This window comes from Perca flavescens, chromosome 10, assembly GCF_004354835.1.
Source record: "Perca flavescens isolate YP-PL-M2 chromosome 10, PFLA_1.0, whole genome shotgun sequence".
NCBI classification, from domain to species: domain Eukaryota; kingdom Metazoa; phylum Chordata; class Actinopteri; order Perciformes; family Percidae; genus Perca; species Perca flavescens.
In genome coordinates this window covers 33,316,507-33,331,917 of record NC_041340.1, presented here as the reverse complement: position 1 = coordinate 33,331,917, position 15,411 = coordinate 33,316,507, and positions in this window count along the sequence as shown.

Sequence of the window (15,411 nt, the reverse complement as noted above, 5' to 3'; positions counted from 1 at the left end):
ATAATCAGCCAATGCCCGCATATTTATGCGGGGGCCGCATTTTTTCAAATACGCCGCACTTTCGCATAAATTGCAGATTTCCGCACAAAATATGCGGGGGTTGCATGATTTCATAATCCCCCACATTTTGTTGCAAAAAAGTCCCATATATCTTAGCAGAAAGTTGAAAAATGTTGTGTATTCTTTACACAAGAGCAGCCATTTTCCCCTGTTGCCATGGGAACGTTATGAAGTGACGTAATTACGCGACGTGAACGTCATCCAAAAGCAGGGTGTTGGGGGGGAATCACTTTTTTTTTCTCAAAGTTCCCGCAATTTCATCGCATAAAATTGCATAAATATCCCGCATATTCCATTGCATTTTTTAAGAAAACGTGCCGCATAATCAAGGATTTTTGCCCGCAACAATCACAAAAAAACTCCGCATTTTACTGGAAGGACTGATTGTTGTATTTAATGTAGCTCAACTGAAGCATTTTCTACATTGAAAAACATAATATTAAAGGATAGCTTCAGTATTTTTTAACTTGGAACCAACATTTTCTGAAGTTTGTCCTGTATTGAGCACCGTCAATTACCTTCCACTAAAAGTGCTTGTTTTTGACACTGACAGGCTCATATTATTGTTTCAAGTGTCTGATAAAAGGAAAGGAATTTCCTACATTAGTCAGCATTTTTGTTAAAGAGTAATATCCTTTTTGTCTTGCTCAATACTGGACCAACTTGAAAATTTGTTGTTCCCATCAGTCACTTAGAGACAAAAACATGGAAATATGGTCCAGGTTGAAAAACACTAGTTACTCTTTAACTTAAAAATGGTTTCCCAACTTGGGTTTAGGTTAATTTTACTTTTAACTAGGTATAACAAAAAATAATAATAATTTAAATAAATGTCTGTTAAATCTAGGGGTGGCTGCCGGATCATGGAAATTGAAACTTGATTCTGTCATGGGGCGGTTGGATTTATTGACTCACTTTAAAAAGATTTGTTAAAAGTTCCAAAGATTTGCGACGAAACCGATTTAGTAAGTTGCAGACAAAAGTTGCACGGTATATGGTCGAGCGACCTAGAGAGTGACTGAAGAGTGCGAGCGTCATTAAAACAAAGCAGTGAGTCAAAGAAATACAACTTTTTCGCCGTTTCGTCACTAGATATGTAACGGTGGCAAGCATCGCGCTGTCACTAACGTTATCCACATTCATATTTGGACGCAACAACTGACATATTCAGCTACAAAAAAGCCTGACAGTCGGAAGTTAGGATGGAAGTACAAAGAGTCATGCTATGAACTTGATACAGCGTCTCGTCTCATTGGTGTAAACTGGCAGGTTTCAGAACGGTGCGGACTGGCGCGTTGCAAGTTGCTGCATGTTTACACTCGTCTCGTCCAGAATCTTTGTTCTGAACTGGACTTTACGGCGCTGCGAAGATTCGACTGTGAGACTGGCAGTCGAATATATCGAATAATATTTGACTATTTAGGGTCGCCCCTAGTTAAAGGTGCCGTAAGTAGGATTGCGAAGATCCAAGACTTAGCCAAACTTTTTTTAACATCGACAGATTCTCAGTCCCTCCCCCATTTCAGGTAAAGCCCAATATGGTCTCCTAAGCCCCTCCCCCCACAAGGGAGAATGAATGCGTGTCCGTGAGCAGTGATTGACACGCAGTTAGACACCCCCCCCCCCGGCCATGATTGGTGCATCTGAACAGGGAGCGGTGGATTTTTGCAAATCGCACTACAGGCTTAGGTGGTGCCAGAGGAGCCGGATTTATTTTTAAATGACCTGCTTCATGTAGTTTTACTGGAACATAGGGTCAGTTTCAGCAAATATGACAGAAAGTTAGTTTTATAAGGCTTAGCTACTGCATCTTTAAGTCACTATTTATAGCTGAATAAGGTAACACAATGGTGACTGGAATGGAGTGAACACTTTTGCATTTCCAGTATTATTATCACCAACTGGTGTCTTCGGTTACATTCCTGGGCAGTTAGTAATCACAATGACATTTTCTGGAGTTTCTTATTGCTGTGTTTCTCCCACCTCTTATCTGCACTATAAAGATAATGTGTGTAAAATTTTCTCTTAGTAAAATTATGGCATCAGTGACATCTGAGTGACGTCCGCGACAGCGCTACTGCTGAGATAAAATGTTGTCACAAATCAGCATACATTTCTCTTTGAAAATACAATGATATGTTTGTAGTATACAGTATTTATGAGTTCTTAGTAACTTCAGTTGTGTGTGGTTTATGAGTAATATGACTCACTGGATGATGTGTATGTGAATATGTCAACTTCTGTTTGGCTGGCAATTTTTTCTCTGGCTCCTTACATGTCATAACTTCAAATATAGATGTAATATATGAGCTATTATATATAGCTCATATGACAGAAGTGCATGCATTAGGTGAGGGTTTATTGTTTGTTTGAAATACTAGTGTCAGGTGATTATCTTTATAATAATATTATTTAACCCTTGTTGTTGTTCTGTCATACTGTAAAAGTTTGATAGCAATTACAGAATTTTTTGTTTCTTTTTTAAATACACTAAGATTAAGGAATTTGAAACACAAAAAGTATAAACTACAGTTTTGACAAAGTAACTAAGGAATCTTGAAGGAAGAGCATCTACTGCTACAACTCTGTCTCCTAGAAATTCTGTTTAGATCCGACAGTACTAATTTGCAACAGGAATTATGGAGACTGTCCTCCCCAAAAAACGCTCCAATAAGTTGTTTGTTCAAGCAGCAATTACGACTCATATTAACGTTTCTAGCAGCACCGCCCTCTAATGGCCTCCCATGATTATTACGGTAGCAAAGGCGAAAAAATGTACAAGAGCGTCAAATTCCGTGGAAGGAGGCAGGTTGGGGTGGTGGATGGTTCAAACAAACTTGACTTTCACCCGGGAGACCGGGGTTTGGGTCCCATTTGAAAATAAAAGTTTGGCGAGTATTTGTTTTACTTTATGTCACGTTCAGCATCACGTGCGTAACCCAAAGTTATGTCTGATTTCAACCCAAACCCCAATCTTTTTCTAAACTCAACCAAGTAGTTTTGGTGCTTAAACATGACCACACTGCAACGTTTTACAAGTTTACGGAACAACGCCGCATTCTGCGTCACGTTCATACTTGGAAGTTAAGTGACGCAACAGATGATTTGAACCCAAACCAAGATCTTTTTCTAAACTTAACTAAGGCCGCCTACACATAATCCGCGGTAGAACCACAAGGTAGGGCGAAGAGCAGAGAGGCGAAGAGCAGAGAGGCAAATCACAACGCACGCACGTTCTGGAATTGGTTGCGCCTTGAAAGCTTATCGGTAACTAGGTCAGAGTTGAAATAATTTGAAATTTGAGTGCAGCGCTCGGCGCAAATCCGAGCGATGGCGACACCAAGGGTAGCGCTGAGCCTGCACTTAGATGGCCAGCACCGCTCTCCCCGTAGGAAAACCATGGAACGGCCAGCGCACAGCAGTTTTCCCGCGGAAAATGCGTGCCTGCTAGAAATAGAACCAAAGCCTAACACAAGCGTGTTGGAAGCGTTTCCAGGCAAAATAGAATAGGAAAAGATGTTTATATGTCATTTAGACACAAATACATATTAATAAATGACATGTAGATGTTTGAAAGTCTCTAGGTTTTGATATAAATGCAGATATATAAATGTAATAAAAAAAAATTGATTTTCTAATATTGCACCTGTCAATACAGAATGAAATATTCTGTAGCCTATATTGCTGTCAATACTGCCGACGTTGTCTTTGCTGTAATCAGATCAGTATATATTTATGTTTAACATGGGATTTCATTTCATCAATGGGAAACGTCAGAAACTTGTGTGGTGTGTAAAGACATAGAAAAATCCACGCAGCCGCCACGCAGCTGACACGCAACAGAAACGCCACGCTCACGGCACGCTCACGCCACGCTCACGCCACGCAGCCAGTGTGTAACTGGCCTTAGAGGGTAGGAATTAACGACCAATGTCGTCGTATGGTTTGGAAGACTTGTTGCAATTATGTTTTGGTTGGTTTCAAACCATTGGTCAGGACTGAGATATCTCAACAACTATTGGATGGATTGCGATTTAATTTTGTACAGACATTAATGGCCCACAGACGATAAACCCTAGTGACTTTGGTGATCCTCCTCCCCCGACATCTCACCTAGCGCCATCATCAGGTCATAGCTTAAATCTTTTCAGCACTTTGGTTTACGTGTTAGCATGCTAACATGCTAAAGTAAGACGGTGAACAATATATAAATATATATATATATACAGCGTTTTCATTTAATAGCGTTTTCATTGTGAGCATGTTAGCATGCCAACATAGGTACAGTATGTAGCTCAAAGCAGTGACGGACTGGTAATTGGGCCGGCCGGCCAATCAGAGAGCCGCGTGATTGTCACAGCCATGCGGCCACTTAATTGTAAAGTGCGGCCCTTATAATTTCTCTCGGCCCCCTTTCAAGCATCAATGACAACGTTCTATGGCTAAACGATAGCCAAATGTATCCAAATCCTTCACACTTACTAGTTACGTAATATAATTTGTATTTATACCACATATGAGTCTCTCAATATCACAGTCATGGTTACCCTCTACAGTCACGAACTTTTACATCAGTCTGTATTGTTTTGTAGCAAAATTACTTATTCAGATCAGATGTTCAAAAACGTAAACGTGCATGGTTTAAAATAAACAAATCTACCTGCATTTCTTTTATTTGAATATTTGTTTGCAAAAGTTAAAATAAAGCAATGCCTTCTGGGGGGGGAGGGGGGAGAAAAAGAGAGAAATGTAAGAGCACTGTTGGCTGACGTTGAAAAATGCTGCAAACCGTTTTTAAACTCAAGTGCAGCTTCAGCTAGCATTAGCGCTAATACAGCTAGCATGTTAGCGACACAGCTGAGCCAGCACACTAGGGAGAAAGACAGGACAGTGAGGAATATGAGGAAGAGGAAGAACAAAACGAGCAAGAGGAGGATGAAGAGATAGACATGGATAACGAATCTATGGAACTAGCTAACCAACACAGAACAACAAGCCTGCTGTGGTTCTGAATGTGGATTACCAGAAGCAACAGAGATGGAGACCAATGCTGCAGGAGGGAGTGTAGGTACAGTAAGTTTGGCTACTTCAGAATATTATATTATTATGGATCGGCTGGCTTTGATGATTTATTCATTTTTTTTTATAATTCTATGTTTTGGTGCAGTTGTTTATAGCATGGGAGTTTACGTTCACCATCGCTGGGGCTATCAAAAGTGCGTGTTCTTTCCGTGCGTCAAAAGTTCTATCTGTAACCCCACCGGTGGGCTGCTGGTGGGTGGAAATGCCAGGGCCGTTTTTTGTTCCCAGTCCGTCACTGGCTCAAAGTACCCCTGTGCCTAAATACATTCTCAGAGCTGCTAGCATACCTGCAGACTTTTAGTGTTCTAAGTTGTTCTGTTTAGGCAATCACTAGGCGGCTGCATATATGAAAAAAAAACACCAAACCCTAAAGAAATTCTAACAAAAGGTTTCTCAGCTGTTATTTGTAGTATTAGGTGTCCTTAATAACATACTAAAAGTTTACCAAAGTTTGACCACTATAAAAGTGTAATTTTCAAGATGACAAGATTGGCAGGAAGCCATGCAGGAAGCCCTCAAAATATCCTAACTCCTTCATTATTTGATCTAGCCAAGTAATCTTGGTGTCAAACCACATATTTTCTGGGTCTATGAATCCATTGGACTTGTCTAAATTGCACTGACATGATGACATACTTATGGAATACATTTTGTGAGATTACTGTAAGGTTTTATCTTTTTTGGGGTTAACCAGAGATGTAAACGATTTAGCCTATGTCATGTAACTCCTATTCAGTACGCGTTTTGGACACATACCCTTTCTTTGCTAAAACACAGACTTAACATTCTCAAATGTTACCCAAAAGTAACTTAAATTACTTTTACCACCACCACACCTAGGGCTGGGCGATATGGAGAAAATCAGATATCATGATATTCTTGACCAAATACCTCGATATTGAGGCGATATTCTAGGGTCAACAATTGGTGCTATAACAAAATATTTTCACACTTAGATTTTAGATAAATATCATCAGTAATGTTGACAAAATGTCTAAGTGGGGAAAAGGCAAATAATAGAACAGCTAGAACAGTCTGGTAAGTTCAGAAAATGACATCACTTTACTGTAATGCAGCCTAACCTTGGCCGATATAACAGCTGAACACACTCGTGGCATTCTTTCTACAGTGGAAATCAAATATTCAAAAGTTCTTCACAACTCTGTTACAGAAGTTCCCATAAATGTGTGGCACTTTTCTGTCCAGTTCATCCCAAACCAGCTCAATGGGGTTTAAGTCTGGGGACTGTGCTGGCCACTCCATGTTTTTAAGCTTAGGCTACCATCTTGTTCTTTTTTCCTAAGGTAGTTCTGGCATAGCTTGGACTTATGTTTTGGGTCATTATCTTGCAGGATGAACCCCTGACCAACTAGGCGCATACCAGAGGGTACTGCATGGCGCTGCAAAATGCTGTGGTAGCCGTTTTGGTTCAGGGTGCCTTTCACTCTGTAAAAATCACTGATCCAGCAAAACAGCCCCAGACCATCACGCTTCCTCCTCCACGTTTGACAGTTGATGTCACACACTGAGGAACCATCCTTTCGTCTACTCGATGGCGTACAAAAATCCTGCATGATGAACCGAAGATTTCAAATTTTGATTCATCCGTCCATAGCACCTTCTTCCAGTCTTCAATAGTCCATTGACAATGTTTCTTGGCCCAAGCAAGCCTCTTTTTGTTATTCTGACGTCTTAGCAATGGCTTTCTTGCTGCAACTCGACCTATCAAACCTGCAGCTCGAAGTCTTCTCTTTACAGTTGAAACTGAGACTTGCTTATTACGACCACTATTAAGCTGTGCTTGAAGCTGTTGTCCTGTGTGCCGCCTATTACGCAAGCTGTCGACTTTCAGAAACTTGTTTTCTGATTCTGTTGTGGCTTTGGGTCTGCCAGACCTCTTCCTGTCAGAGTTTCCCCCAGTTTCTAAGTGCTTTTGGTGAAGAATACTGTACTCACTGACACCTTGACTTTCTTCGCAATTTCTCTGTAGGAAAGACCAACATTTTTAAGTGTTATGATGGTCTGTCTCTCTTCCATTGTTAATTTGCCATTTTTATAGCAACACACTACTTTCTGCAGTACAATACTGTTCATATAATGCTCACGATGGTACGGTACCACAGTGTGTTCCAACAATACTTTTATACAAACAGAGGGGGTTCTAAGTAAACCAGACCAGTTGGAACTTTCAAAGCTTGATCAACCTCCATTGCTGCAGAACAGCTTTATGTTGGTAACCCATTTCTTGTTCCCTGAAAAAAGCCTTTTTGTAAAATTCTGAAATGTACATTATTTTTCAGTTTTGGGTAACCTTACTTTTTTTTTAATCTCAGGCAGTTCACCACTTACCTTTGTACCATTTCTAGCTATTCATTGGACTTGAACTGCTAAAATTTCAATAAAAAACTAAAAAGATTGGGGTGTTCTAAAACCTTTGACCGGTGGTGTATATTACAGAACAAATGTCTTATTCTCAGACACATGCTCAGTGTCATTTTATAGGGGTATCAAAAGAACATTAGAAAGATTTCTAACACATGACAAAGGCCATCAATGTGAGTGTATTAAGAGAGGATGACATTGTTGGATTAGCTTGAGGAAAAAATACACTCCAAATGCCCCATTTGCTGTAAAAACTTAAGAGATGGCTCTGATGTGGTAGAGGTTCATCAGAAGGGAGCTGATGGACAGAAACCACCAACACTAGGCAAAATGATATGAGAAATATGCAATTACTTAAGGGAAATTTTATTATTAAATTGTAATTGTATTTGCCCTTATTTTTTGCATAAATATGCTTTTAACCAATTGCTTTAATATATATAATTGTGCTTGTAATCAGTCATTTATCATACAAATATGCTAATATATAGAATATTACATGGCTAAAACATGTATAAGGTACCAGTATTCATGGTGTAATAGGAATACAAAGGAGTGATGGTCTTTTTAAGGACCTGGCGGCCGCCATTTTGAAAATGGGGCCTTTCTTAAAGTCCATCCATCCATCCATCTTCGTCCGCTTATCCGGTGTCGGGTCGCGGGGGGAGCAGCTCCAGCAGGGGACCCCAAACTTCCCTTTCCCGAGCAACATTAACCAGCTCCGACTGGGGGATCCCGAGGCGTTCCCAGGCCAGGTTGGAGATATAATCCCTCCACCTAGTCCTGGGTCTTCCCGAGGCCTCCTCCCAGCTGGGCGTGCCTGGAACACCTCCCTAGGGAGGCGCGCAGGGGCATCCTTACCAGATGCCCGAACCACCTCAACTGGCTCCTTTCGACGCAAAGGAGCAGCGGCTCTACTCCGAGCTCCTCACGGATGACTGAGCTTCTCACCCTATCTCTAAGGGAGACGCCAGCCACCCTCCTGAGGAAACCCATTTCAGCCGCTTGTACCCTGGATCTCGTTCTTTCGGTCATGAACCAGCCTTCATGACCATAGGTGAGGGTAGGAACGAAAACTGACCGGTAGATCGAGAGCTTTGCCTTCTGGCTAAGCTCTCTTTTCGTCAACGGTGCGATAGATTGAATGCAATACCGCACCCACTGCGCCCGATTCTCCGACCAATCTCCCGCTCCATTGTCCCCTCACTCGCGAACACAACCCCAAGGTACTTGAACTCCTTCACTTGGGGTAAGGACTCATTCCCTACCTGGAGAAGGCATTCCATCGGTTTCCTGCTGAGAACCATGGCCTCAGATTTAGAGGTGCTGATCCTCATCCCAACCGCTTCACACTCGGTTGCGAACCGATCCAGTGAGTGCTGAAGGTCGCAGGCCGATGATGCCATCAGGACCACATCATCTGCAAAGAGCAGCGATGAGATCCCCAGCCCACCAAACTGCAACCCCTCCCCACCCCGACTACGCCTCGATATCCTGTCCATAAATACTACAAACAGGATTGGTGACAAAGCGCAGCCCTGGCGGAGGCCAACCCTCACCTGAAAAGAGTCCGACTTACTACCGAGAACCCGGACACAGCTCTCGCTTTGGTTGTACAGAGATTGGATGGCCCTGAGAAGAGACCCCCTCACCCCATACTCCCGCAGCACCTCCCACAGTATCTCCCGGGGACCCGGTCATACGCCTTCTCCAAATCCACAAAACACATGTAGACCGGTTGGGCATACTCCCAGGCTCCCTCCAGGATCCTTGCGAGAGTGAAGAGCTGGTCCGTTGTTCCACCCACCAGGACGGAATCCGCATTGTTCCTCCTCAACCCGAGGTTCGACTATTGGCCGAACCCTCCTTTCCAGCACCTTGGAGTAGACTTTACCAGGGAGGCTGAGAAGTGTGATACCCCTATAATTGGCACACACCCTCTGGTCCCCCTTTTTAAAAGGGGAACCACCACCCCAGTCTGCCACTCCTTTGGCACCGTCCCCAGACTTCCACGCAATGTTGAAAAGGCGTGTCAACCAGGACAGCCCCTCCACACCCAGAGCCTTGAGCATTTCTGGACGGATCTCATCAATCCCGGGGCTTTGCCACTGTGTAGTTGTTTGACTACATCAGTGACTTCCGCCTGGGAAATCGGCGACAATCCCCCATTATCCTCCAGCTCTGCCTCTAACATAGAGGGCGTATTAGTCGGATTCAGGAGTTCCTCAAAGTGCTCCTTCCACCGCCCTATTACCTCCTCAGTTGAGGTCAACAGTGTCCCATCCTTACTGTACACAGCTTGGATGGTTCCCCCCCCCTCCTGAGGTGGCGAACAGTTTTCCAGAAGCACTTTGGTGCCGACCGAAAGTCCTTCTCCATGTCTTCTCCAAACTTCTCCCACACCCGCTGCTTTGCCTCTTTCACGGCAGAGGCTGCAGCCCTTCGGGCCCTTCGGTGCCCTGCAACTGCCTCCGAGTCCTCCGGGATAACATATCCCGGAAAGACTCCTTCTTCAGTCGGACGGCTTCCCTGACCACCGTTGTCCACCACGGTGTTCGTGGGTTACCGCCCCTTGAGGCACCTAAGACCCTAAGACCACAGCTCCTCGCTGCAGCTTCAGCAATGGAAACTTTGAACATTGTCCACTCGGGTTCAATGCCCCAGCCTCCACAGGGATGAACATAAAGCTCCGCCCGGAGGTGTGAGTTGAAAGTCTGTTGGACAGGGCCTCCTCCAGACGTTCCCAATTTACCCGCACTACACGTTTGGGCTTACCAGGTCTGTCCAGAGTCTTCCCCACCCTCTGACCCAACTCACCACCAGATGGTGATCGGTTGACAGCTCTGCCCCTCTCTTCACCCGAGTGTCCAAAACATACGGCCTCAGATCAGATGAAACGATTATGAAATCGATCATTGACCTTCGGCCTAGGGTGCTCTGGTACCAGGTACACTTATGAGCATCCCTATGTTCGAACATGGTGTTCGTTATAGACAATCCATGACTAGCACAGAAGTCCAACAACAAACAACCACTCTGGTTTAGATCAGGGAGGCCGTTCCTCCCAATCACGCCTCTCAGGTGTCTCCATCATTGCCCACGCAGCGTTGAAGTCCCCCAGCAGAACAATGGAGTCCCCACTGGAGCCCCATGCAGGACTCCAGTCAAGGTCTCCAAGAAGGCCGAATACTCCGAACTCCTGTTTGGTGCATATGCACAAACAACAGTCAGAGTTTTCCCCCCAACCCGCAGGCGTGGGAGGCGACCCTCTCGTCCACCGGGTAAACTCCAACACAGCGGCGCCAGCCGGGGCTTGTGAGTATCCCCACACCCGCCGGGCGCCTCACCCCCTGGGCAACTCCGGAGAAGAAAAGAGTCCAACCCCTATCCAGGAGTATGGTTCCAGAACCAAGACTGTGCGTAGAGGTAAGCCCCACCAGATCTAACCGTAGCGCCCCACCTCCCGCACCAGTTCCGGCTCCTTCCCCACAGAGAGGTGACGCCCACGTCCCCAGAGCCAGCGTCTGCTGCCCGGGTCTGGTCCGTCGAGGCCCCTGACCTTCACTGCCACCCATGTGGCATCGCACCCGACCCCAACGGTTCCTCCCACAGGTGGTGGGCCCATGGAATGGAGAGGGAGTTGCCACGTAGCTTGTTCGGGCTGTGCCCGGCGGGCTCCGTGGCAAACCCGCCACCAGGCGCTTCGCCGACGAGCCCACCGCCTGGGCCTGGCTCCAGACGGGGCCCCGGGCTTCCTCGGGCAGGGTCACTCCATCTCTGCTTAGCTTTTTCATTGGGGTTTTTGAACCATTCTTTGTCTGGCCCCTCACCTGAGACCACTTTGCCTTGGGAGACCCTACCAGGAGCACAAAGCTCCAGACAACACAGCCCTCAGGTTCACAGAGACACACAAACCTCTCCACCACGATAAGGTGATGGTTCACGTCAAACTTTGGTAAACTTTTAGTATGTTTTTAAGTACATCTGATACTACTGTAAACCAATGAAAAATCTTTTGTTAGAATTTTTTTGAGGTCAAGCCATATTTGCAGCTGACTACACCGCACTAGGTAAAGGTTAAGGTAGAGATGGAAAAAGTCAAAAGTGACGTATGAGACATGCTTTTCAACACATCCGAAACTTAACTGAAACCACAATTTGTTCCTAACCTAAACCAAAATGCTTTTTGTTTCATAAACAAACAGCATCTACATGCATGACTCAACACATGGACCCTGGTCTCTATATATTGTCAAGGTCCCATGTTTCCCTCAGTGGAAAATGTATTACCATTTAACATAATCCAGGCAGTAATTTCATTTCCTGACATAATGTAATTGGCAAAACAAATGAGTGGTCATTAAACATAATTTCAAAGAGACAGTGTGCCTGTATTTCTTAATCTTACTTCTTAATCTATTTCTTAACGGAAATAGGCCAGTGTCTGATCCATTTATAGTGTGGTCAAATCAAGCATTCTCACAGCCACAACTCTATGAAGGAAGAAAAGAACAGTTATGAAAACTGCAGAATGCACCTTAGTTTTGGTCTCCTATATCTTTCCGTACAGCTATTATTGGAGATAAGCATGGGCCACCCTTGAAGGGATAGTTTTGACTTTTTGAAGTGGGGTTGTATGAGGTACTTATCCATAGTCAATGTATTACCGACATGGCGGTCGGCATGCACCCATTTTGGAGAAGCAGAGGAGAGTATGGACAGGAAAGCTAATGTACGGTTACCCATGGGGGCAGCAGCTTATTTAGGCTAAAAGGAAGGCAATTAAGTGTGCTTTCAAGAGCTTTAAAGAAAATGCTTCACAAGCTTTTTATTTGGACATCACTAGTATTTACCACTGATTGTAAAAATGATGGCCAGAGCTTCCGGGTCTTAAAAGTGAAGCCAATATGGATCTGTCCAATCTGAGTTTTCTGTTGCACGACTAAAACATATTTTTAACGTACACGTTCCACCAAAACAAGTTCCTTTCCCGAGGCTATTTTGCAGAGGCACCGTGGCTCCGCTTGGCGCTTAGAACCGCCCAAGATGATTGTGATTGGTTTAAAGAAATGCCAATAAACCAGAGCACGTTTTTCTCCCATCACGGATTGCTGTGTGGGCTAGCCAGGCAAAATGACCCGACTTCTCACTTGATTTATTACCTCAATAAACATTTTCAATTGTTGATGATCATTTTGTAAATTATTATTTATTTATATATTTATTTGAAAATGTACGATAAAGTAGGGGATACTTTAGGGCGTGGCTACACGCCGACCTGTCAATCATGACAGAGGCTTAGCATTGCTAACCATGGCACTGTGTACATTAAAATAGCCCTGAATTTTTTGCATGTTGTCCATGTTTTCATCTTAAACTTTGACCCTCTCCCTGTGTGTTTTCACTTCATCAAAGAGGTGAATATTGCACAACGTAAAACACTTTTCAGGTTACAATACTCGAGTGAGCACAATATTTTATCATTGTACTGTGTATTAATTGGGGTTGTTTATTTTGGCAGTACATGCTTGGATAAGTCACTGTGTATTTTGCAGAGCCAGACTGTCCTCATTTATTCCATCTAATGACATGTCGAGTCCAACAGCTTGATTACCACTTATAACAACTGAAACTCCTTATGGCTTTGAACATTTCAGCAGAATGGAAACCGATGAACCACAACGTAAATGTAGTAATTGGAACCACTATCTTGCTAAGTTCTATTGAACCATGTAACAATAATAATTTAAATTGTTAAAGTGTGATACAGGATGGTATAAGGTACTTACTTAATCCTTTTTATTACTTGGGATTTAAGGCCACAATTGTATAAGGTAACAGTTATACAATACATTTACTACTTACAAATTATATTACAAGTATTTCAGAAATAATTGTAACGTTTTTACCTGACGAAACATTCTGTAAAGTCCTGGCTCATCGATTGACAAAGAAGCAATTAAAATTTTTCTGAATGTGTTTTTGTATTTGAGATTTTGGTTTATTTGGGTTTTACTCTAATTGTAGGAATAAGTCCATATGTTTGGGCTTTTCCATTACATCCAAATATTCAAGGGAATACTGCAACAATTTTGGAATACGCCTGTTTGATTTATACCGCTCTCATGTGTGTAGTTTAAGCAGAGAGGTAGAACTGGAAGGGTATTAGCCTAGCTTAGCAAAAGACTGAAAGCAGCGTATTTCCAAAAATGTTGAACTACACCGCTGAATGGTGTTTTAAGCCCCCAACGTCTCCTTCCAGGCAGCGCTGCGACCGCTGACTTCAAGGCACCTAACCCTAACCCTAACCCCAACCATAACCATAGCCTTATCCTAGTGAAGACGTTGGGGGCTTAAAACACCGATAAACAACTACTCCATCTCCATGCAACTACTATGTTTTAAAATAATAACATGCAATAACCATTCCAACTGGCAATCTTTTTTTTTTTTTTTGCACATTATGTTTAATTATTACTTTATGTCTTTAATTGGTTTCTGTTCACTGCAGACTTTGGCAATCAGAGCTCAACATAGCGCGAATCCTATTCAGTTTACTGTACCTCATTTCAGTTCAGCTCAGACTAGCCCAGCAGAGAGTGAAACTGGTTTTTAGTGTGCCCGAGTCTATTTCCCCTAATCTGAACACAAGCTTTTACAATGCCATTAATACAACCAGCAGAATTATTATTAGAAATGATTAGCCTTTCCTTATTTTCTGTCCTGTATATAATGGTACAATGTTGGATGTTCGTATTAAACGTGAGCCCAAGTTTCAAATTATGAGGGAAATGCATGTAGAAAGAATCCCTTGCAGACCGTTCTGAACACTCCGTTTCCAACCGGTTTTTGTACTCTTGGCCCAAGCTGATGTAAGCTCGTGACAGATTTCTACGGTCATCTGCTCCAAGCACGCTACTGCAGTGTTTACATTCCATACACTGCAGAGGAGGCTGGTCTATAGTCTCGCTTTGCCAGACCTATCTCCACTTCCTACATAGGAGAAAAAACATTCTCTGGTTTATTGGCATTTCCTTAAACCAATCACAATCGTCTTGGGCGGCGCTAAATAGCCTCGGGAAAGAATCTCTTTTAGTGGAACGTGTGTACGTTCAAAAGTTTTTTTAGTCGTGTAACAGAGAACTCAGATTGGACAGATAGTCTAGCTAGCTGTCTGGATTTACCCTGCAGAGATCTGAGGAGCAGTTAACCATAGTCCTCAGAAATCCACCGGAGTTTAGAACGCCAACACAAAGAAAGAGGAAGGGACTGACATCCTGGCGAAAATGAGGGACATCCGGTGGAACCTCCGGCAGTACCGGAACAATCCCGTAAATGAAATGTCGTTGATATAGACTAGTTCCATAGAGGCGGAGGAGTTGGCGGAGGAGTTGGCTCCTCCTCTATTTTTTAAGACAAAAGGAGCACAAAATATGAAGTATATATATATATATATATATATATATATATACACACTTCATATTTTGAGAGGAGGACGAGCTCCTGTTGTCCTAGGCACTACAGCAGAGCGTCTCACACAGAGGGGGAATACAGGTGCAGCAGCCACGGGCAGTATGAGGAAAATGAAAGTGTTTTTTGAACATTAAAGTTTTAGTAGAAACACAAAATACAAGTAGGAACCTGAAAATGAGTACAATAAGTCCTCTTCAACGAGAAGGAGTGTGGGAGGAGCAGAACATATGAGGAAGATGACAGTTGGAAGGATGAGGAAACAGCTTGCAGACAGTCTGAATAAGCAAGAAACAGAACATGAAATCAGATAACGGTAAAGTGGGGAAGAAGAAGAAAGAAGAAATAACAGTTGCGTCAGAGGATAGGCATCCAAGATGTATAAAACAACTCATATCATTTTTATTTGCTCTCAGT